Consider the following 24,734-nt stretch of genomic DNA (forward strand, 5'->3'; position numbering starts at 1 on the left):
TTGCCCCAAGTAGAATGGTCAATAAATTTTGTGTCACACACACATACACAACTGTAGGACAACATGAATTAATTATTGAAAAAATAGATGAAGGGCTAGAATTTTTTGAGTATGGCTAGGGAGGAGAAAATATTAAGTAGATTTTGTATGTGTGTAAGTTGCTCGAAATCTATTTACATATTATTTTTAAATACAGTCATAAAAATAATATCACACTACACGCCGCTTTTGGTTCACAAATCGCGCCTTTGACGAAAAAGTAAATAAAAGTGATATTTTACTATGCCCGCCTCCCCTCCCCCTTTCAAGCCAAACGTGATTAAAGGACGCCTTTAAACTAGTTCTGACTTTCTTCTTGTTTTTTATATATCTAAAAACTTTAGTTTTAAATTATTATATAACTGAGTTTTAAATTATTATATTACATATTATAATTTAAAACTAAGTTGAGTTTTAAATTATTATATAAATGATGTTAACCGGGGCTTCGCTCCCGTGGGAGTTTTGAGAGAAAATATAGCCTATAGCAAACTTGGATAATGTAAATTTCTAATGGTGATAGAATTTTTGAAATAGATTCAGTAGTTTCGGAATTTATCCGCCTCAAACGTACAAACTCACAAACGCTTACCTCTTTATAATAATAGTATAGATTAAATAAATGTATTTATATCCATTAAGATATAAGTAGGTGTAATGTAAGTAGGCACGTATTATAAGCTGCTAAATGGAGATTGTCGTAAAAGTCAAGTCAGATGCCCTTTGGGTAAAATTGAATGAATTTAATTTGAATAAAATTTGAAATTAGTAAAAGTACGATCGACAACACAACAAGCTATAAAAAACTCACTGTAAAGTCATTATTGCCGTCGCTTAAAGTTGCAATCGGCAACTCCGACTGTACAATCGTTAGAAACACGTATATATTTAAGAGCATGTCAAAACCAATATTTCTATTTGCACCGACGTGCTAAATAAAAGCAAGACAAAAGCGGACGTCAATTAAATAATTGCACAGCGTTCAAGGATATCAATAACAAACAATGTATGGAGCAGTTTTTTTAGGGTTCCGCACTCAAAGGGTTCTAATAAAGGAGAGAGCATGAGTGGGGTCGCACAGGGAGGTCAAAACGATGACTGAAGTAGAGAGGGATGGAAATAATTCCATTGAATTAGAACGTTATTCTTAAATCTTGAATGAAATTACTCTATTACTAAGATTCCGCCGACCGTCCGTCTGTCTGTCATTAAGCTGTTACTCATAAACCGTGATAGATGGACACTTGAAATTTTCTATGTATTTATGTTACACAATATAACAACAAATACTGAAAAAGAGAGTAACATATATATTTTAGAAAGCTACCGTAGAACAGACATAATTCTTATAGACAATTGTACGGAACCGTTATCTTATAGACAATTGTACGGAGTCCGACTCGCACTTGACCGGTTTTTTTTTTTTTCGCAAAGTCCATGACATTATCGAGGGGTCATCAGACTCACAATCGGATCTACTTCATTATCGCAATTACATGCAGAATCCCACTTAATCCCACTTATGAGCTGAGCCACTGTTAACATCGTCTCTGTGTTCTTTAATTTATTAAAAATATAAAATCGTGCAAATAATAGCAATAAGTTGTTTAATATTGTTCAGATATTCTATAATATCATTAAAACATAAAATTTGGTATCTAAGTGTAGTGTTAAAGTGCTTATTTTCAATAACAAAATTTTAACGTTCACAGTGACATTTCCCTTCAAAATTTTGCTAACTGTTAATTATTCACAAAGAACTGGACTTTTTAAACGTACAATTATCTTGAAATTTAACTGTCTGAGACTGTAAATAAGTGTTATTGTGACTTAGGTGTATAAAATAAATAGAACAAAAATTGTGTTAAACAAGACGCGCGTAAATTCGTCATTGCTGCTGACGACGCCACGGCTGTACGGAGAAGTAATCACTGGATTTGGTTTGATAAAGCATCGAGATAAGGTCAGATCCATCCATATTACATATAAATTATTGAATATTATAGCCTATAGCACACATAGAAATACGATTGGAGTTCATTGTTCAATCACGGATTTGCAATTTTATATTTTTTCTACCCACACATCTAAAAAACAGAAACTGTTATATTGGTACACAATTGAACGAAATAATACTTACATATATTTTTGATGCAGTTTACTAGAATTTACTTTGTATTAAAATTGAAAGTAAAGGATCTAAAGTTATAACAAACATATTCATTATCATATTTTATTTATTTCTGGACTAAGGTCGCCATCAATTGGCATAGTTAGAATAACACTAATATTCATAATATTAATCAATTATCTATAGTTATAAGAATAGATTTTGTGGTTAAAGCCTACCTATTTCATAAATTAACTCTGTTTTTATATATATAAATTTAACAATTTTATTTGAAATGAACTTCTTAGACTCGTTTCGTCGCAGGAAATCTGACTCAGAGTGTCAAACTGATGATATATTCGTGTCAAACTTAGAAATAGATAATAATTCAAGTAATACCTTACCAAGCATATCAGATGAGGAAGGAGATGAAATGAAACAGTTAAAGGAACGTTTGGCCACTGTTCAGTCAGAATTACAATGTGCGCAACAGGAAATATGTAGGCTATATCAAGAAAATAGTAAATTAAAACGTGCTAACAAAGAGTTACAAAATTTATGTGATGCCAATAATAGCAATGCTAGTAGTCCTGTTACTTTGCGTAAAAGATCGCCGAAAAAGAAAAACAAAAAACGTAAAAATAAAACTCAAACAGTTTCAGATGAATTAGAGTCACAAAAAATTTCAAGTGACATAGAATTAACAGAATCCTCAAAAAATCAATGTGAAACAAGCTCCAAAAGTAGTAACACGAAAATAAAAAAAATGGAAAATAGAAACAAAATATGTATATTAAGCAGCAACAAACAGAATAAAATATTTTCAATTGCTAGAGAAACCTTAAAAACATATAACATATGTCATTACCTTACTACAAATGGCAACACTAAATTATTACTAAAAGACATCAAATCGAAATTGACACATTTTAATAAGAATGACTACTGTATTATTATGATCGGAGATGAAGATTTTAAAAGTACTAAAAATTATTTTAATATCATATATTACATTCGAGATATGTTACAACAATTGACACATACCAACATCATTATTTGTCTTCCCACATACAAATATAGTCAAATAAATAATATGTTTAATTGGAGAGTTGAAAATTTTAATAACCTATTATATCTGGATGTACATAGTCATGGATATGCTTATATATTAGATTCAAATAAAAATATAGGTTACGATTATTCAACATTCCTGTTACGAACAGGAATTGTAACTAATAATGGAATGCGCATAATATTTAATGATATTAAAAATCTTATTAAAGATATAGATTACAATAATAATCAACTAGAAAATAATACTCCAGAAGAGGATTCTTCATTTTTTCGAGACTAAGGCTTTGTACATTTTACATCAAAACATTGCAGGGTTATTAAATAAATCTGATGAGCTTTGCATTATTTTACAAGAACTCATTGATAAGAAAATAGACGTAGACATCATTTGCATAACTGAACATTTCATGGAGACTGGATACGAGACCTTCCTAAACTTACATAATTATAATTTAGCTGCTTGTTACAGTAGAAATAATTCCAAACGAGGAGGAGCGTGTATTGTAGTGAAGAAAGAGCATAAGTGGAGAGAAATAAATGTTAAAAAATATTGTGTTCCTAGTACATTCGAGTGCTGTGCGGTTGAGTTAATTGATTATAAACTTAATATTCTTTGTGTATATAGGGTGCCAGATTATAAAAATATATATGATTTTTTCCAAAAGTTGGAACAAGTCTTAAACGGTATATCGAAATGTAGTCAAAAACAATTAATAATTGCTGGTGACTTTAATATTGATAATCTGAAAAATACTAAGGAAAAAAATGAATTTGAATGTATATTAAATAGTTATGATTTAAAATTAGCATTGAAACAAGTCACTAGACCAGTAAGCCAGACATGTATTGATAATTTTGCTCATAATTTCAAAAAGAATTGTATAACGGAAGTGTTAGATTTCGGTCTGTCAGATCACACAGCTCAGCTTATTAAATTGCCTATTATAAAAACTGTAAGATTTAAGTTTTGGCGTAGAACAGTGCGAGATTACAGTGTCGAAAATATTAATAAATTTATAGACTGCATAAAACGCTTAAGTTTTTCGGAAATATATAATACGGTGGACCCCAATATTGCGTATCACAGTTTTGCAGAAGTTTTTATATTATTTTATGATTTATGTTTTCCTAAAAAACGGATTATAGTCAATGTCTATAGAAAACAATCTTGGATTTCCAAAGGATTAAGAAATTGTAGTAAAAAGAAGTCTTTTGTGGAAGTTTAGAACAAAGCCTACTCTTAATAATAAAATAAATTACAAAAGATACACGAAACAGTTTAAAAAAATTATTAAATTGACAAAATTAAGTCAAAATAATTATAAGATAATGACGTCCGAGAACAAATCAAAAACCACATGGCAAATTATAAATCAAGCTAGACTAAACATACCAAAAGAAACAATAAGTCGAATTAAAGTTGATAATCACTATATAACAAATCCAGAGGAAATAGCTAATTCATTTAATAATTATTTCATTGACAAAATCAAACCAGAAAAAAGAAGTCGAGCCAATACCATATCTGCTATTACCCATAGACAACATTCAATGTTTATGGCACCATGCTCACCAGAGGAAGTTTATAAAATTATAAAAGAACTTAAAAATACGGATAGTGTTGGGTATGATGGTGTTTCAACCAAAATACTCAAAGCTGTAAATGAACATATATGTCATCATGTTAGTCACTTAATAAACCTTAGTATAGAAGCTGGTGTTTTCCCTCAAGACTTAAAAACTACCATAATTAAACCTTTATTAAAAAAAAATAACAAAGAACTAATGCAATATTATCGACCTATAGCTTTAAATTCTATATTTTCAAAGGTTTATGAAAAACATTTTTCCAACCAATTAAACGTCTATTTTGAAGATAAAAAAATTTTGTGTAATGAACAAAAGGGGTTTCGTCGTAATAAAAATATAAATATGGCCATCTATGATTTTTTGAAAATTGTATTAACTGAAGTTAACATCAGAAAACCCATATGCTCTATATATTGTGATATGACACAAGCTTTTGACTATGTTCAACATGACATACTATTACACAAGTTAGAAGCGTACGGAATTAGGGGTAATGTGTTAAATTTAATAAAATCATATTTATCTAATCGTAAACAGTTAACAGAAATTTCAAAATTCAATCCTAAAACACAATCGGAACAACATTACTTATCAACTGAACGTTCTGTATTATATGGTGTTCCACAAGGTAGTGTGCTTGGGCCCCTTCTTTTCATAATATATATTAACGATCTTCCAAACACTACCAAACATAATATGACTTTATTTGCGGACGATAGCACGGTAACAATAAAATGTAATGATGTAAATATTTATCAATTAGATATTAATGCAACTTTAACATGCATAATTGAATGGCTTGATAATAATAATTTAAAGATAAATCTTGACAAAACCAATATAATGCATTTTAGTCAAAGACCGCTTGATACGGAAAATTATAAAATAGAATATCAAGGCCATGTGTTGAAAGAAGTTGATTCAACAAAATTTCTAGGGCTAACTATAGATTCTAAATTAAACTGGAAACCCCATATAGATGGTCTTAGTAAAAGACTTAGTAGTTCGGCGTTTGTACTATTTAAACTCTCAAATGAATTAAACATAAAAGCGCTTCTTACAGCTTATCATGGTTTAGTGGAATCAATACTTAGATATGGAATAATTTTTTGGGGCAATTCGACGGATAAGGATATAGCTTTTAAAATGCAAAAACGCTGTATTCGCGCAATGTTTAGACTCCAAAGCACTGATAGTTGTCAGCCGTTTTTTAAAGAACACAAAATTCTTACACTTCCGTCACTTTACATACTTGAGGTAGCAACATTTGTGAAAACCAATGCTCATTTATTCCCTCGTCTAGCTGATGTTGTATTGAGGAATCATCGAGATATCTATCGATTATGCATGCACCCATCAAAAACTGCTTTACTCGGTAATAGCATAGTATGTATGGCACCGAAAATTTACAACAAAATTCCAAATCAATATAAAAGCTTAAATTTAAATCTATTTAAAAAGCACCTCAAGTCTTTATTAACTGATAAATGTTATTATACTTTAAATGATTTCTTTAATGATAGACTCGGATAGAATTTAGGGCTAGTATAGTACATTATAGTTCATTATAGTTTGTTTTGGATTTGTAGTGGATAGCATGCTCCTTTTTATTTAATTATATTTGCATACCTATATTCGGTAAAACGTGTAGGTCTAATTCATTTTGACTATTTGTACTCATGTTTTTGGCAAATAAATGTTTTCTTTCTTTCTTTCTTTCTTTCTTTAACACATCTTAATCTTAAGGAGGCTTCATACTTAGTATTGTACTCTAGTACTCGTTATGGCTATTCCAAGAACCTTAGAATCAATAAAAGTTTTGTTTTTCTCATCTTTACGATTCTGACACGTACCTAGGTTTTTAGCATATAAGGATCAAAGTCAAAATAATAGTAAAATTAACTGTTTACAGGTTCAAAGATGGCGTCCAATTGTAAAAAAAAATATTTACAGTCAACAACACATAAAATTACCCCACATCAACCTCTGTGACGCGGTAATAGCGGCGAGTTAGCAATGAATTTGAGTAGATTGTTCTGCGGTCGACTGTACAACAAGTATTTTAAATAGCTGTTTCTTTTGAAGTGAGATAAGTGAATTTTGATAGACCTATAAGTTCTAATTTATTAAATAGAGATTCTAATCTATTATTACTGCATTCACTTTCCAAATTCACTTGTATCTGTTTGTTTGTTAGTTCTGTGTGTTTTCTATTGTTTTCTACCCATTGTCAATTGTAGGTTGTTAGTTTTTGGGACTGCAACTTCTATGAAGGTATTTAAATTACTCTCTTATTGGGGATAAGGATAGAAATGTCTTTGCCACGCATGGTTTGAATTTTCAATATTATAGAATATGTACGGGAAAATCCGAATGAAGTGTTCAAGATTTGATGCTCTAGAAATATATTGCGTGATATGATGAGTAAGTCACAACATTACGCAATATATCAATGTCAAGTTACCCTACAAGGATCTTTAGGCCGCGGTAATAAGTGTGAGTTTGCAATGAATTTGGGTAGGTTGATGTGCTGTTACGTATCTGTTTTTATGATTTTAAATTATTTTAAACATAAGAGCCTTAACGATATATACCATTGCAAATTCTTAAAAGGTGATATCTTAAAAAGAAAGCTCATTAAAATAGTTCTGTTTCGTCTACTTTGTCTTTAAGTAAATCTTGTAAAACCTCCATTATTTTCATAGCCACTTGACAGAGTTTGTCTCGAAAAATAAAACTTACTTTAATCTAGTTTGAGCGGAAAAGTCTCAGCCGATCCGGTTTGACTTACCTGCAAATTAAAAATAACTCATTATTTCTTGTTTGCCAGTACATGTGCAAAGGGCAGTACATATTAATGTATCCTAACTAATATTATAAATGTGATAGTATGTTTGTTTGTTACCTCTTCACGACCTATCTGCTCGACCAATCTTCTTGAAATTTTTCACACATGTACTTTGAATATGGAGAAAGACATAGGGTACTTTTCACCCGGAAAAATACTTGTACGTGTGGGAAATTTACGTGTAAAATACTAGTAATTAATATAGCTAGCAATACATTATATTATGTTTCAATGTATATACGTTAACACGAATATTATATCCTTAGTTTGGATCTTACATTTACGTATTTTCATAGTAATAAATTAACCGAATCATTTTAAACATCTGAAATTTCTATTTTAGTAAAAATATATTTTGCCCTTACCTATCTTTACAATATCTGTCAGAACGAGACAAAAAATAATATTATCCAAGATTGCTATAGGCTATTTTATCTCTAAATTCCCACGGGAGCGAAGCCCCGAGCAACATCTAGTACAAAATAAAATTATTTGAGATTGTGAATTTGCAAAAATGCAGCAGGATGATTATAACCAAGGCTGCGTTGCAATGCAACTATGCAACAAATCGTGACACGAGTTTGATGCGCAATGTTGCCATTATTCATGTTTCGACATTAATCAGTGTTGATGCGATTAATTGGTTAGGTTATGTAGAAAATGTGTTAGGGGTCCGTCGTGGTTTATTTACTACGGTAACAAAAGCTGAAAAAATAGTTTTGCAATTTTCTATTGCTAATAAGTCAAATCAGATATTTTTTAATGACAAATTATAATGGAATAATATTTTCTATGGAACTTATACGACAGTGATGTTCATGACGTCAAATCCTTGTCCTTATATATTATAAAACACAGTCCTCTGTCTGTCCCCGATTAACTCAAAAACGACTGCACGGATTTTCATGCTGTTATCACCAAGGGATAGTGTGGTTCCTGAGGAAGGTTTAGGTGTATATTCTTTTTTTTATTTTACCCAAGCAAAGCCAGACGTACCGCTAGTTCTCAATAATTTTAAAATAGAAGTAATTAATGTCATTAATATAACTGATCAATAAAATTGACACTAAATTATCATGTACTACAAAATACTGTTCTACATTTTAATTTTTAAACCTATCGCATAGGGAAAATTTGTTGATTTCACATTTAAGTTAATATTTAAAAGCACCGATCTCAAGAATGTCTAATTGTGGCGTCAGATTATGATCGAGTTAATTTATTTTAGTTTATAGCTACTTCTCGAATGAAATAGGTTAATGACACATAACAGTCGATATGTATCTTTGTAGGGGGCGACCTAATTTCGACGAACCTACCTAAGAGATAATTTTGACAGTGGCTATGAATGGAGCGATCTATACTAATATTATAAAGAAGTAAGCGTGTGAGTTTGTATGTTTGTGGTGAGTAATCTCCGAAACTACCGAACTGATTTCAAAAATACTTTCACCATTAGAAAGGTTCATTCTGCAAGATTGCTATAGGCTATATTTTATCTCAAACTTTCAACCGGAGCGAAGCCCCGGGCAACATCTAGCATTTTATATCCAGGTAACATAAGGTATTAACTTGAAATATATATAAATAATCCTAGTATTTGATATAAATTTGTCGTTTCGTTGTAAAAAAATAAAGTTGTAAGTCTATGAAATAAACGTCAAAGTCAACTTACTTTTATTGACTTTTTTGAGTGTGTTTATTGCACAACACTGGTGCCAAGAAATATCAGCATTGTTTAATACCAAATATTGAAGTTACTTTTCATTGACCTAAAATCATGAAGTATTACAGCGCTTTGTGAATGAATAAACCGGAGTAAATAAGAAAGCTCAAAAAAAAACTATCTATTTGTACGGAACCCCTGTAAATCGAGCTCAACTCGCACTGTTTTTAAATATCAGTCATAGTGAAAAGGACCTCATTCGACCTGCAGCGCCATCTACTGAGCGGAGAAACGATAACTCATTGCTGTACATCTAGATTAGGACCACTCCGACTCCACGTACATGTCGAGTAAGGGATAAGTCAACAATACCATTCTCAAAGAGGACAGATGTGAAAATCAAAATGGTTTATTTTGTACGCTGACTCAGGGCTTCGTGGCGTCACAGCTCCAAATTCCGGGAACACGCGAACATATGAAAGAGAGAGATATATTGCTGTATTACTTCGTTGTCTAATGCCAGTGGGTCATCCAGAAACGCAACAGATGGTAAACGGCTGGCGACAGATGTCTTAAATTTATTTACGTCACCAAATACTAAACACGTTTTTATATGTTCTTGATTTATAGCTAATATTTATAACAAGCTTTTCCCGCGGCTTCGCCCGCGTGTATTTTCACCCCCCATTATGGTCATCAAAGTCGGTCTAGCGGTTTAGTCTTGAACAGACACAGACAGACAGGCATTTATATTAGTTTGGATGAATATACAACATATAATATGTATGTGTATGTTTATATCTCTTTCGTATTGTACGTTTTTACTCCTACTTTTTTGTAGTCTTGTTCAACAAGTTTATTTGTTAGACAAATTAAAAATACCCAACGACATTCAATATTCATTTCGCTACAACTTTTGAACGGCTGAACAGATTTTCATGAAACATGGCTAAGAACACTCGGGATAAAATTATCTATGACACTAAAAAAAACTAAACGAAAATCGGTTCATCCGTTTGGGAGCTACTATGCAACACACACAAAGATAGGTACACAGATTACGTAAAACTTATAACACCCCTCTTTTTGCGCCGGGGGGTTAAAAACGGATCTTGTATCTTGTTTTTGGTGTAATAAAATTATTTTATTTTATTGCCTTTTCGGATAATTCATAAAATGCAAAGATACTGCAGCGACTGGAGAAATCGAACTTACTTACACGTAAGCGTTTAATATCGCTCGTAAAATATATAATGAACAACTGAAGACCACCGGGCCTTGCAAAGGGTCCTAGGATCGTATCCCCGAACGTGCAAAAATTTATAATTGTTTTTATTAAGGTCTAAACATGTGTCTAACAAGGCTCACGGCACATTCCTGGCCACAACTTGGTGTTCTAGATTAGCAGCGAAACGCTTTAAGACGCGACGCGACGCGACACTATAAGTTTTTTCTTAATTTATTTATAACTGTTGAAATATAAAACATACAAATAGTAAAACAAGTACAAAGATGCTACTTATATCTCAAATAAATTTCTTCCAGTAGACCCGTGAAAGTAAAATTATTAATTATAATATTATGAGATAAATTATGCGTGATTATGGCGACAATATTAGACCAAAATGTATCTCTATTTATCAAGTGGCATCGCACCGCGTCGCGGTAACTTGCAGAGTTTGTCGCTCACCTCGGACACAGGGTTTGCCATGACAAAACGCACACAGGTCAATCCGATCCGGTGATAAAATTTTCAAGAAGAATTAAACGATTTTACTGACGGAGGCGTTAAGACCATTCTATAAATACCTTTATTCCCATCCTTTTTTGTGTAGAAATCGCAATGATTTTGATTATTCCTTTCTAGAGATTATTGTCTATTGTTTTATGTCTATAGTACGATGAGAATTATGAACGTAGAAAATGAGGATTTCACAAGGAATATATCTAAACAAAAGATTATTGAAAGTACGTTTCAAGACGTAACGGAGACAAGACAGAAAGAACATTCGAATCGTTGGTGATAATATGGTTATGACCATCCGCCTGTGATTGAAGGTTTCAGGTTCGAATCCTACTCATGCCACATGTGATATGTGGCAAGTACTGAAGTATGAAAAGTACTAGGAAAACATGACTCAGATTTGAAAAACTCATCTGGCATGTGATGGATTCGAACCTGAAATCTTCCGATCTGAGGCTGTCTACACACGCCATCGCGTGTCTATCGTGTCTACTGACGGTCTTAAACACTTGACCACCACCGCTTCTCATGCGAGGATGAAAGAAAGAGAGAGAGAGTTTCAGTAAATATGGAAGTGGAGGTTAACAGTTCCTATTTTAATTTATATATTTATTTCCTACTAGCTGTTGCCCGCGACTTCGCCCGCGTAGATTTTCCACGTGAACGAGTTATTTTTCCGGGATGAAAGTACCTATGTCTTCCATACTATAAACTACATCTATACAATTTCGAAAGAAGATCGATTGAGTAGATAGAGCGTGAAGAGGTATAACAAATAAAGAAACAAACTTATTTTCGCATTTATAATATTTAGGATTTACAAGAAACTGGCGAGATACATTAAAAAACAAATGTGTGCAAGTCAACGTGACTGTATGTATTCTCAACAAACTGTGATCGGCGGTGATTCGATGGATATTCGCTGTTTACGTGCGCAGACGTAGGGTTCGTCGGCTGACTCAATGTCATGGCCAAGATAACATTGCAAATGTTAATAAGTTTAAGAAAAATAAATGCCTAAAACATTGTTTGGTTTACCATTTTCTGATCTTCAGAATTCTCAGATTCTGGCCATGACGATCTCGGTGGCGAAGTGCTACGCGTACGCTTGCAAGAACCGAGAGGTCCCGGGTTCGATCACCGGTCGGGTAATGATCGAAAATGATCTTTTTCTGATTGGCCCGGATCTTGAATATATATCTAAATATATATGTATTTGTTATAAAATATAGTATTGTTGAGTTATTATCAGATAACACAAGTTACGAACTTACTTTTGGGGCTAGCTCAATCTGTGTGATTTGTCCTAATATATTTATTTATTTATTTTATTTTCTTGGCGGAAACTGAACTTCTCACACACTTTATTTAGATATAATTTGTTAAATCAGGTAAGATTAAGTAAACGAAAAATGATCGGTTATAAAATTTTAATGCGTGGAAAAATGTTTGGCCACCTTGTACAGGTTGACTGTACAAGGTGGCCAAACATTTTTCCGCGCACATCAACCTATCCAAATTAATTGCAAACTCGCCGCTATTACCGCGCCATAGAGGTTCGTGCACGGTAACTTCATGCGCTGACTGTACACTGCACATCTGATTAAAAATCTAATAGAAGGCAAAATAGAAACGAAAAGAGTCTCGAACTTACTTTGGGGCTAGCTCAATCTGTGTGATTTGTCCTAATATATTTATTTATTTACATAATAGAATTCCAGAAATTCCATAATTCTTTCATCTCATTATTTTATCAAAACAAAAGCGCCTCGACCTTAAATTACGATGATGAAGGATGCAGAGACGTGGAAAGTAGTCGCTTAAGCGAAAGTAGTTCTCAAAATTATTTAATTCCAAAATAGCCAAGTCACCTTGCCCAAATATCAATCAAAACATCCAGTCCGAAACCCATCTTCTCATAATATTAATACAAGCATTAAGTAGTGTCTAAGTAAGACTTTAGATCCGCGGCCGCTAAGCCGATTACGTCTCAGGGAGTCCAAGTCGTTTGGCACATCTCACTTGACCCGCTAAGTTACTGGACTGCTTAGCCGAGGTCTGTAGTCGTGACTTGAATAGTTTCAAACGGGTCACAGATCACTTTTAACGCGACGACGAAAAGGAAGAATTATGTTCTTCGATTCGTGTTAAATGTGTTTTATATTATTTTGTTAAGGACTTGTGTCACCACGTTCTGATAAAATATCATATTGTAATCTGACAGATAAACTAACGGTAATACTAACGTTTTCTATAAATCTTGCCGTTTGATAACACCAGATTTTTATTATTACAAATTTCTATTTTCTTCGGAATATGTAATTGATGCTATCCGTTATTGTCTCAATAATATTCGACAATAAAGTAATTTTGCAAAAAACGTTTCAGTCTCGCAAATCATCACTTCAATTCTTCCTTAGTCTGTCACACGTTTTCTCTAAAACAATTAACACCTTTAAATGTTCTCGCTTGTAATAGACCAGTGATTATTAAATAATTACTTATTCACATACATGCGCGTTGTTTGACCCTTACGTCATCGATATACAAGACAGGTTTAATGAAATTGCCAGCGGCTAAACAATCGTGACTAAAGACAGAAGGCATTATGTTACTGAATACGTATAAACAGCGGTATATAGTAGGTAACCTTCCATACAGTCGTTTTCCTCATTGCTGAGGGGGGAGAAGGGTCGTGGTCGTTATTATGATTTTAATCGAGCGATACCGGGTCGCTAATTGTCCTTACAAATATTATAAATGCGAAAGTAAGTATGTTTGCTACCTCTTCACGCTTTATCTATTCAATCAATCTTCTTGAAATTTTGCACACATGTAGTTTGAAATACGGAGAAGGACATATGTTACCTAACTGTTCCCGAAAGAAATTCAAGCGGGCGAAGCCGCGGGCAAAAGCTAGTTGGTTATAAATCTGAAATGTGTAAAGTACAGATTTGTCGAGAAAATCGATTCAGTCAAGACAGAAATCTACATGCAATATTGCAAGCACATTTCCATTACCATCTGAATCGGAAAGCAATCGGAAAGAAAACGCTCGTTTTCTGAACGGCAACAAGTTACGTCGTGCCACAATGTAATCTTTTCCGTTTGACACATTTCTCTTGACCCGCTGGCTCGGTTGGCACTGAACAAGTGAACAGGTCCACTTGTTTGCCGCGGAATAAGAAGCTGGGGGACTGGAAGCGACATACTGACTGACCTCTGAAAAATATATGTACGTGGTGTATGATTTTATATTATTTAGACAAAGGTTTAGAGGCAGACCACCATTAAGAAACATATATATCCACAAAGACAGGTTCAATCCCAAAACAATCCGGAGTAGCACCTCTTGCGCAAATGTACCCGACCTCAAATAAAGTGGGAGAAGGGATGACAGAGAAGATAAAGAGTATAGAGCATTTTACATTATTATAATATTTGAATTGATACTATTTGAATGCTAATGAAATTTGTGCGCATAACGGCATAATTCAATGGGCTCTCTCTCGTCCAATCCCGTTACATTCAGAATTTAAGGGTTATGTTTTAGGCTGTGACACCGCGAAGCCCGGGCTCATTGTTTAAAAGGCACTTTCATCTGATCATTTCCAGTACTCTATACTACAAGCCCGAGTGAAAGTAACTTAAGGTCGCATGCATCGTGAGAGCGGGGCATGTGGGGGGGAGTGGGGGCTGGGAGAAGGTCGTGCGTACGCGCACATTTGCGTAACGTAACGTAATAGACGTTGACATTGACCGTATTTGGCGTGAATCGCAATCGCCGGGGACGATTCGATTATGATGAGTCGAACGCTGATTGAAAACGAGTTTTTTATGATTGTAAAGGTAATGCTATATTATAGAAGGAATGAGTGAAGTTCGTTTATGAGGATAAAGTGTTCGTTCCATTATGATAAGTCTGGTCATGACAACAACAAAAAATGTTATTTATTGAACAGTTTATGCATGTATAGAGATGCAAGAAATACATACATACAAAGTTTCAAGTCCACTGTACTATTGTAAAAGGCCTTTGAAGAGCTAGTTCTTCACAATTTAACTCAAAAGCAACAGATTAACGGCAATTAATAAATTTTATTATTCTTGGTGGGATAGTATTTCTTTTGACGGTCACACAAAGAACCGCGTCTGCCTGCGATCCGATGCCTGAATGGTAGAAAAGATTACAAAAGATCACGTGTTCCAAGAATTGTTGAAGCCAATCAAAATTCGGCCTCGCTCGTTTTTGATGTGGCCACAAGTGGCGAATCAAAACACACGGCAGACAGTTACGACCACGGAAATAGATCACAATTCCCGGGCGATCTTCAATTGCCTATGCTTGTTGCTGTTATAGATCATAGATAAAACATTACTGTACATTGTCCATGATGCCGCGATATTTTCTTGTTAATTCTTCATGGGCTATTGGACAGTTTCCTGTATGGACTAGGTTTTAAAAATCAAACAAGAGTTCGATTCCCAGGGCATTAAAATGTTTTTCACGGTTACTATTCTGCGGTTCTAGACGTGTTGTGCTCGTTTCTGTGTTTGTGTCCATCGGACCCATGATAAATTAAAATTCAAAAAATCTTTATTCAAATTGGGATGATAATTATAAGCAAATCACTTATTGGCGTGAAATTTTCAATTAAAACCAAGTCTAATGCAGACTTCAAAAGCGCAGGTGAAGAAGAAACGAGACGCAACAAAGTTCACCAACGTCAATAAACAAATGTGGTTCTTATGAGTATTATTCAATAGATTAAATACAAGCATAGTGCATAGTGCGAGTGTTATTAATTTATTTATTTACTATTTTATATTTATCTAATTCAACTGAATATCAAACGAAGAACGACCTTCAGGATAAAACCAGTTAATTCGTTTTGGCGCCATCCCAACATAAGGGCAGAATTTAAGACTGCGACTATTCAGCCTTGAGACTAACAAGCAAATGGTAATACAGTTATATTTTTATGTCCATTTACCACAGGAATAAGGAATCGTAACAGAGGCTAAGCTTTCATGCAATTTTCGTAGCTGTACACTATTACAACGTGCATGCAACGTGTGCGTGTCTACTAGCCGCGTCTCGCGTACGCGCCGGAACTGGATAAAACCGATTTGCGCGCCTCTCCGCCAGTAGACAAGCTGAGGGTTGCGCAACAGCTGTGCAAAATGTTTCGCGCTCCTGCTCAGTAATTTTTTAAGAATTTTCTATTGTTTTTAGTGGAATAAAGTGTAAAATAGATAGTAAAAAAATTGTAAATACATTGGGAGGTGTAAATCTAATAAATTATTTCGTGTGTTTAATTTAAATATACTTTTCCAACTCTACTAAAATAGGTAACAATTTCGCACGCACCTAAAAAGCGTGGCATCTGTTCCGATTCTTTACTCCTGTGGATTTACCGAACAATAGGAAAACACAATAATTTATGTGTCTTTCGCACACACTTGTAAGCAATTTCCATTTGTCACTCTGTATTCTGGTCGTAACAGAAATTATATTTAAATAATAACAAATTTAACGCAAACTGTGGCAATAAAATAATTTGTTCAATAATCAATATAATCAATAAAACACGATCGATCAGACGTTTTACGTTGCGTTGAAAACAAGCCAGCACATGTATACACATAAATTAAATCTGAAAAATGTCAATATAATAAACCGCCTTTATGCCATGGTATTAGAGGTGAATTTGCTGTTTTTCACTAGGTTAATGCTACAGACACCGGGACCGTCCAATCCGCCGCGCACGAGTCCAATTCCACTTGAACGGTGTTTTAAATCATCAAAACTACTCTATAAATTGATTCATCATAACTCTTCATGCTGTAGATGAAAATAATCGAATATTTCTGTTTCTAAACAAAAAAACACGCTCATATCCACTTCTTCTTTCATCTCTCGGGTCGTTGAAAGACATTTCTTCAGAAATAAGCACCTATGTACTCTACAAATCAACTTAAGGCAAAAATATATATTTTCTGTATATATGTATGTATGTTTGTAATGCGATAACTTTCGAACCGTTGGTTTGATTTTGATGAAATGTAAAAGGTATGTAAGATATATCAATAGATTTTTTAAGTTCGTGGGGCAACAAAATCAGTTGTGTCGTTTTTGAAATATTTACAATTCTGCAAAAATTTATCGTGTTCGCGAGGTCTAAGTTCGCGGCATAACAACTAGTTAACCGGTGTCATATTTCATACATATCACTACATAGTATATACAACAAAGGCGCTTCCCTCTGTCCGTATGTGTGCTTAGATCTTTAAAACTACGCAAAGGATTTTGATAGATAGAGTGATGCAATAAGGTTTAGTTGTGTGTTTTTTTTTGTGGTCTACCTAATAAATAAAGAATATAACATTTTCACAGAGCTGGCGAAACACAGACGTTTTATTCCACATAGCCATAAACCGAGTAATTTCGGTTTTATCTTGACACGTCACTAATGGCAATATTGCGTGCGACTAACAAAGGGATCGACGTAAGTGAGGGGACTGTTGTGTACAAAAATTATGTCGCATCATTTATTCAGAAATAATTTTAAGTTTCTGCATAAAACACTTTACGGTCAATAGCAAAATCAATTCAATTGCATTTTTTAAATTTACGTTATTGCTAACACAGGTGTCATGATTTTATTCAAGTCGCCTAAAGGCTTCTGACGCGACTTTCACTAGTACACAGAACTAGTCAGCATTATGTAGATGAAATGATTTTAAGTTCAATAGATTTACTTTTCAAATTTCTACCACCAAAGACCGCGGTTTGCAAAGTCTCATCGAGTTACACCGATACAATTTGCCGCAGGAGGAGCAGCAGAAAACACCTAAAATTTTGATAAAAGATAGAAGAGGAAAATAAGAAAAACATTGCCCGGGTCTTGGATGTTTATCTATATATGTATATGTTATAAATATATAGTATCATTGAGTTAGTATCCCATAACACAAGTCTCGAACTTACTATGGGACTAGCTCAATCTGTGTGATTTGTCCTAATATATTTATTTATTTATTATTATTTATTATTTTGTTTCGTCTGTATCCCTCCACATTGTACACAACAACAACAAGAACGTTCAAAGTTCAATTCTCACACGGCCAATTATTTTCGTCGTGCAAAACTAGTCGGAAAAAACTGCAAGCAATCCTATTTAAAAGGTTAATATTAAGGAATCTCATTCTAAAAACAGAGTACAGAATAGAGTCAACCAACTTGAAGATTTGCCACTAGTTGCATTATGGAATAAGCTGTTCGATGCTTGAGTAAGCACGTTAAGTTATTGGTTTCAAGTAAGGTTAAAGCACGTTTAAAGCAATATAACGAATATCCGTTCCAACGTTTTAAAGATATTTACCGATTAAAACCGGTTTTATGTGTGAATCTGATTCGCGAATATATTTACTTATTGACAAATTTCATGATTTTACGTCAATAAATTCCCATTAGATCTTAGTACTACTAGGTAAAATCCCATTAATCATAAGATGATTCTTACTTTCTTGCATTTCTTTCTTCATTTGTAGACGATCGTGTTTTTCAGTTATATGGGCAAGTCGACTTACCTGAAATAAGGAAATTATTACGTTAATATTGAAAAATAAGCCCTACAAAAAAGAAGAGAGAAACAAAAAATCGAAGGTTTTTATAAATTACGGTAGACATTCTAAGTAAACTTACAGACATAAAAAAAAACAAATTTTTGATACACAGTATAAAACAAAGTAGCTTCTAACTCTATGTATTCTTAGATCTTGAAAACTGCGCTTGATGTGGGCTTTTTAAATAGATTTCAAGAGGAAGATACTGTGTGTGTTCTGTTTGGTGCACAACTTTTATGGTTTTACCCGAGAGAAGCCTGGACGAGCCACTAGTCGAGAATAATTCTCGAAATTTCTAAGTAAATCACATTTTGTAGCTTAGGTAATTTACAACATCAGTCTTGCGGAAATAAATACAATTAACTACATATCATTATAGCCAGGACAAATCTCAATGTGGCAGTAATAACGACGAATTTTCAGCAATTCGGTTAGGAAAACGTGCTGTCGACTGTACCAGTCGAAGTACACCAGACCTTTCCAGCTAACTACGCGTTTCGTCCCAGGTATTCAAATTATTCAGACGTTAGACTTTGGCAGTACTGAATATTCATGCTCAGATTTGCCTTCACATTTTAGGTATATGCTTCGGTTGCGTCAGTCTTACGAAGATATCATCTGAACTATTTAAATTAAATTTCAATTATCACACACCACTAGTCACAAATGAAATCTATTTATAACCACGTAATTTCAAATATAAACTTTTAAAATAAAAACTTAATTAGTTGGTATTATATTTCTCTAAAACTTGCTCGAAGTAACACGGTATAGTTTTCATTTTAGAAATAGGACGACTGTTATCTTTACATCTTAGCTATACTAAAATTAGCTTTCTTTTTTATATTTTGAATACACTAGCTAAAAACAAAAAAAAAGGAATACTGGCCGAAAAATGTTCAATAAAAAATAAAAAGGCGAAATGCCGCGACGCATTATGTAAAAAGGTGGGCGAACAATAAAGCGCACCCCGTGTCATCAGCGCAGCGCTGACCCAAATAGTGGGGAAATGGCCACAAGGCGGCAAAATATACTGGAACTGTCAGATTTGAATTTGAATATCGAATGTTATCGGCTATTCCGAGATTCAAAAGGAATTTCTTTTGAGTTCGTTTCCTTTTGAAATCGTTAGTCGTTGTAGCTTTTTATCTCTAACTGCCTCAAATAATGTTTATAAATAACTAGCTGCGCCCCGGGGCTTCGCTGCCGTCTATATTTCGGGATAAAAAATACCCTAGTAATTTCAAGTTTTATTCTGCCCGTGTACCAAATTTTATAACAATCCGTCCAACAGATTTGGCGTGAAAGAGTAACAAACATTCACAAAAATCTTCACAAACTCTCGCGTTTGTATAACTTCTTTAACGCGCACTTTTATAACTTCGGTAATGATAAGTACCATATACGCAATATAAAATCTGGGTTCGATTTAGGAGAAAATAAAAAAGAATTTATCTTTTTTTAAATGAGTTCAATAGAATAAAATTAAGTCACGTCTCCACTTGACACATTACTATTTATTTTATTTTAAACGATACTTTCTAAAATTCAAATCTGAAGTGTGATAGCTGGAAATAAAAATTAAAAAGAAAACCATTCCCCATGAAACTGGCCGCAAATAACTGATACTTGACATAGATCCATTCTTAGTGAATTATAAATAACATTTGAAGTGGCAAAATGAGCGCACGGTTGGCCGCTTCTAGTGCTTTTTATTTCTATTATTCTGTTGGCATCGCTGTAAAAATATTACAAAAAGAAATATAACGAAAGGTCAGCTGACTGCGGGAATAAGCTTGCACTTTAGGGTTCCAGACGACAAATGGAAGTAAAAAGAGTATGCGGTTGATTCAAACAGGAATGTGCAAGAGAATTGTTTTTTTACGCGCAAGAAAGTTTGGTGTTTAACATAAAATTAAAAAAAAAAAGCAAAATGTGCTTGTTTTTTGATAAGATAAAAAGGCATGGTGATTTTATTCGAATCAAAAATTATTAAGAGATATATCACTTATTGAAGTCAAAAAATTACTTGAAACAAAGTCTACTGCAGACTTCCAAAGCGCAATGAATAATAACTTTACTAATCAAATTAACAATGCTGAATATACTGACAAAAAGACCCTATTTGGTTTGTTAAATTATATTTGCAATACTTGGTAACAATTAAAATCTACGATCTATGTGGACCGATATGGATTAACAAGACATAAGGTGTCTAAGGTGCCACGTCGTCACTTCAGTTCCATAAAAGAAAAAAAACTACCTATCGATCCATATAAGTTTCAACACTTATATGGAAAATCTCATCGCGTCGTCAGCTTTGGTCTGAAACACTGATTGAATTCTAAAAATAAAAGACGGTTTCTCTCTCACATTCTCTCTCATCCCGGTTGCATTCAGGGCCTGACTTTCTAACTATAACTATAGGTTGCAAAGCCCTGGGTCGGGGTAAAAGTACATCACATACAGATTATACAACTGACGTCAACTCTCTTGGTAATCAAATCAAATAATGTATTATTTATGCTTTTATTATTAGATATTCATTTAGGAATCATTAATTAGATCTTCACAGGCATATTTTCACGTCAAATTTTATATTACACTAGCAGCGCCCCGGGGCTTCGCTCCCGCGGGAATTTCGGGTCAAAAAGTACTCTATGTGTTATTCAAGGTTATATTCTACCCGTGTACCTAATTTCATAACAATCGGTCCAATAGATTTTGCGTGAAAGAGTGCAACTAGTGCAACATTAAGCCTATCAGTTGCCAAGGCTATGTGTCCCTTAGTCGTCTCTTACGACATTCCCAGGAGGATATAGAACTGTATTTTAAGGGAACACCCGCAACAAGACAGGTGATAATTTTGGACATTCAATCTTATTAATATTATAAATGCGAAAAATGGGGAGGATGTATGTGTGTATTTTATGTTTGATACTCTTCCACGCGTAATATACTGAACGGATTATTATGAAATTAGGTACACGGGTAGAATATAACCTGGAATAACACATAGAGCAGTTTTTGTCCCGAAATTCCCACGGGAGCGAAGCCCCGGCCCGAAGCTTTTATACGTACATTATAAGTTCCAATTGATTAAGATTTTAATAATAATAAATAAAATAAATAAATAATAATAATTAAGTAATAAAGATAAAAAAGGAATATTACGTATATACTCGTGTAATTTTACAATGCGCTTTGAGGGAACGCAGAAACGCATTGGCAATGTGCATTATAAACTCCAGTTATTTCGGTTCGGGATGAAATATTGAATGGCGCCATTTATTACTGATATAGTCCAGTTAAATAATTTTACAAAATGATACTAACAAGAAGATTGTTTAGATCGTACGAGACGAATGTGAGACAATAATGCCTTGAGCAACAAGGGCGTTTGCAACGAGAGTTAACGTCAGGTAGGCGGCCGGTCGTAAAAAAATTTCAAGTCATTGATATATTTTCCCACTGAAGTAGAAAAGAGGAGCATTGACTACGATACGGCTTCGCGATGTCTAATCCCCGAATGCAACTAACATCAGGCGAAAATTACAGAGAAATTGTACACAGCACAACAAAAATAAATCTACTCCAACCGTGATTAAAGTAGTTTGTCAATATTGAACTGCTGCATTAAGTTTGCAATTCACGTGCTATACATACATACACACATGACAACACAGTTCAATACTAAATATGGCGTTGTGAACTAAACCTTAGTGCATTATGTAACTGAGTTTGACGACGTCATTTTTGCGTATTGGTCATCGCTTATGCCGTAGACAAAGAATACTATAGACACAGTCACATCTTCCATTTCGCTCGTACAAGAGATGTGCGTATTAGAAATGAGAGGAAACGAGATAGAGCCCCGATCTATTGAGATCTTTTGGCACTCATCACGTGCAAGGGTTAATCTGTCATTTTGCATGATATCAGCTAGATTGGCCGGATTTTTATTATTTTTTTAAGCCCTGACGCAAAAAGAGGGGTGTTATAAGTATAACCGCTAAGTGTGTCTGCCTGTCTGTCTGTCCGTCTCTCTGTCTGTGTACGTGGCATCGTAGCTCATCACCGGGTGAACCGATTTGGATGCGGTTATTTTATTTGATAGCAAATTTTTATGCTGTGGTACTTAGATATGTTTGTACAAAATCGTTAAGCTGTTCAAAGCAGTTGTAGCGAAATGAATACCTATTGAAAGTCGGGGTTTTTTTATTTGACTAACAAATAAACTTGCTTGCTATCAACCTTTGCCAGGTTTCTCTTGGTATGTCTGCGCCGTAAACAATAGAAAAGTAACTGCATATTTTTACTTATTGACCTGCACAATTACAACACTTGAAGAAATCAATTGAAGAAAATATGTTTTACATATGTCTACAAACTTTAACATTACATTGGACATAACAAGTTAATTTGTTAAACAAATTAAAAATCCCCCGACTTTCAATATTCATTTCGCTACAACTTTTGAACGGCTGAACCGATTTTCATGAAGCATGGCAAAGAACACTCGGGATAAAATTATCTATGACACAAAAAAAAATAAACGAAAATCCGTTCATCAGTTTGGGAGATACGATGCCACAGGCAGACATGTTAAACTTATAACAGCCCTCCTTTAGCGTCGGGGTTTAAAAAGAGTTTAAGACATTCAATTAAATAATACAAGATAATCCACCCCTTTTACTATCAGCGCCATATGGGATTACGTAACAGCCAACAAGACCTATTGATTCAATTAGCATTCCACCAAGACTGTGTTAACAAGAACCCATTTACATACTAGTTTGAGAACATGTGGACCATTGCGACTTACAGCTGTGGCCAGAGATGGGCAGCTATAGACTTAGGTAAGGTTAGATACCGCAAACGACCAATTTTTGTCGCCGTGTCGAGTATTTTCCACCTCTGTCATCGATTTTAACTATCAAAACATTTTTTAGAACCCATTTTCGCATTTTTATTTTGAATCGAAATAGTTACAAGACAAAAGTTAAACAATAAAGTTAAACAATAAAGTTAAACAATAAAGTTAAAAAGTTAAACAAAATAAATTACAATTTGTCATGTAATTGTAGTCATTGTAAAACTATAAACGAAGGCTCGACTAAGCTTATTACAAGTTTTATTTAAGGAAACGTCGGGACAGGTGAATGTAAAAGCTTGTAAAAATACTAACTGCGTCTCGAACCTTCGCTCCCGTGCACATTTAGAATAAAATATCAAGATTACCACACATACTGGAAATTTCGGGATAAAAAATTACACACAGTTTAATAATATCAGTGTAGATTACGAGTAGTATATGCGGGATCTAGTAATATGTAAATCTATGGTGGTAGCCTATTAAGCGTTAGTTTAGTCCGATAATCTAATATTGACTGTTTTAATAACCATAAATACATTAAGCCACATCGAAACATCCCATAAGGAAATGTCGTTTACAGGTCATATGGAAATCTGTAGGAGTCCAGTCTTCCATCAACTGAGATCCCGCCCTGGAATAGGACCACTGCGTATCCTCCCGTGGATGTCGTACGAGGCGACTAAGGGATATTACGCCTTGACAACTGAAATCTTTAAAACTGGCGTGATATTGCAGTCAGCTCTTTTTGGTTGATTGTAAAAGAACAGTCAAATCGTCAGAAAAAAATGGAAATTTACACGTTCAAATTATAGAGAGATGACTATATGTTCAAGTTTAGATGATAATGTACCGAGAAGTTTTTGACAGAATGCATGCATACACATCCACAGTCCGCACAGTGGAAACATCAAAGGGATATTTTATTTATAAGAAGCATACATGTCAAGTACATGTATGCATCTTATAAATAAAATATGTAATTATTTTCAATAAGATAACTAATTAGGTACTTTCGCCAGTAACTGAACTACCCGCAAAATAAATTTTCACGAGCCACACTTAGCGTTACAATGTCACTCAATGCAGGTGTGTTTTATGGTCGTGTCGTGAAGTCTGCAGTGAAAACATATGTTCATAATGCACTAGACTAAGCACTGA

General features: G+C 34.0%; 1 protein-coding gene across 9 annotated transcripts in view; it reads right to left on the minus strand.

The window, feature by feature from the left end:
* The window catches only part of LOC128671464 (pseudouridylate synthase RPUSD2-like), a 336,427-nt gene that overhangs the window by 115,557 nt on the left and 196,136 nt on the right, over nt 1-24,734 (minus strand). The window contains exon 2 of one of the 9 annotated variants that reach the window (XM_053747975.2): nt 7,556-7,604. The exons of the other annotated variants lie outside the window; for them this stretch is intronic. The gene's annotated coding sequence lies outside the window, so the exon portion shown is untranslated. The remainder of the gene's footprint in view (nt 1-7,555; nt 7,605-24,734) is intronic. 9 annotated transcript variants of the gene reach the window in all.

This window comes from Plodia interpunctella, chromosome 1 (assembly GCF_027563975.2).
Source record: "Plodia interpunctella isolate USDA-ARS_2022_Savannah chromosome 1, ilPloInte3.2, whole genome shotgun sequence".
Lineage (NCBI taxonomy): Eukaryota > Metazoa > Arthropoda > Insecta > Lepidoptera > Pyralidae > Plodia > Plodia interpunctella.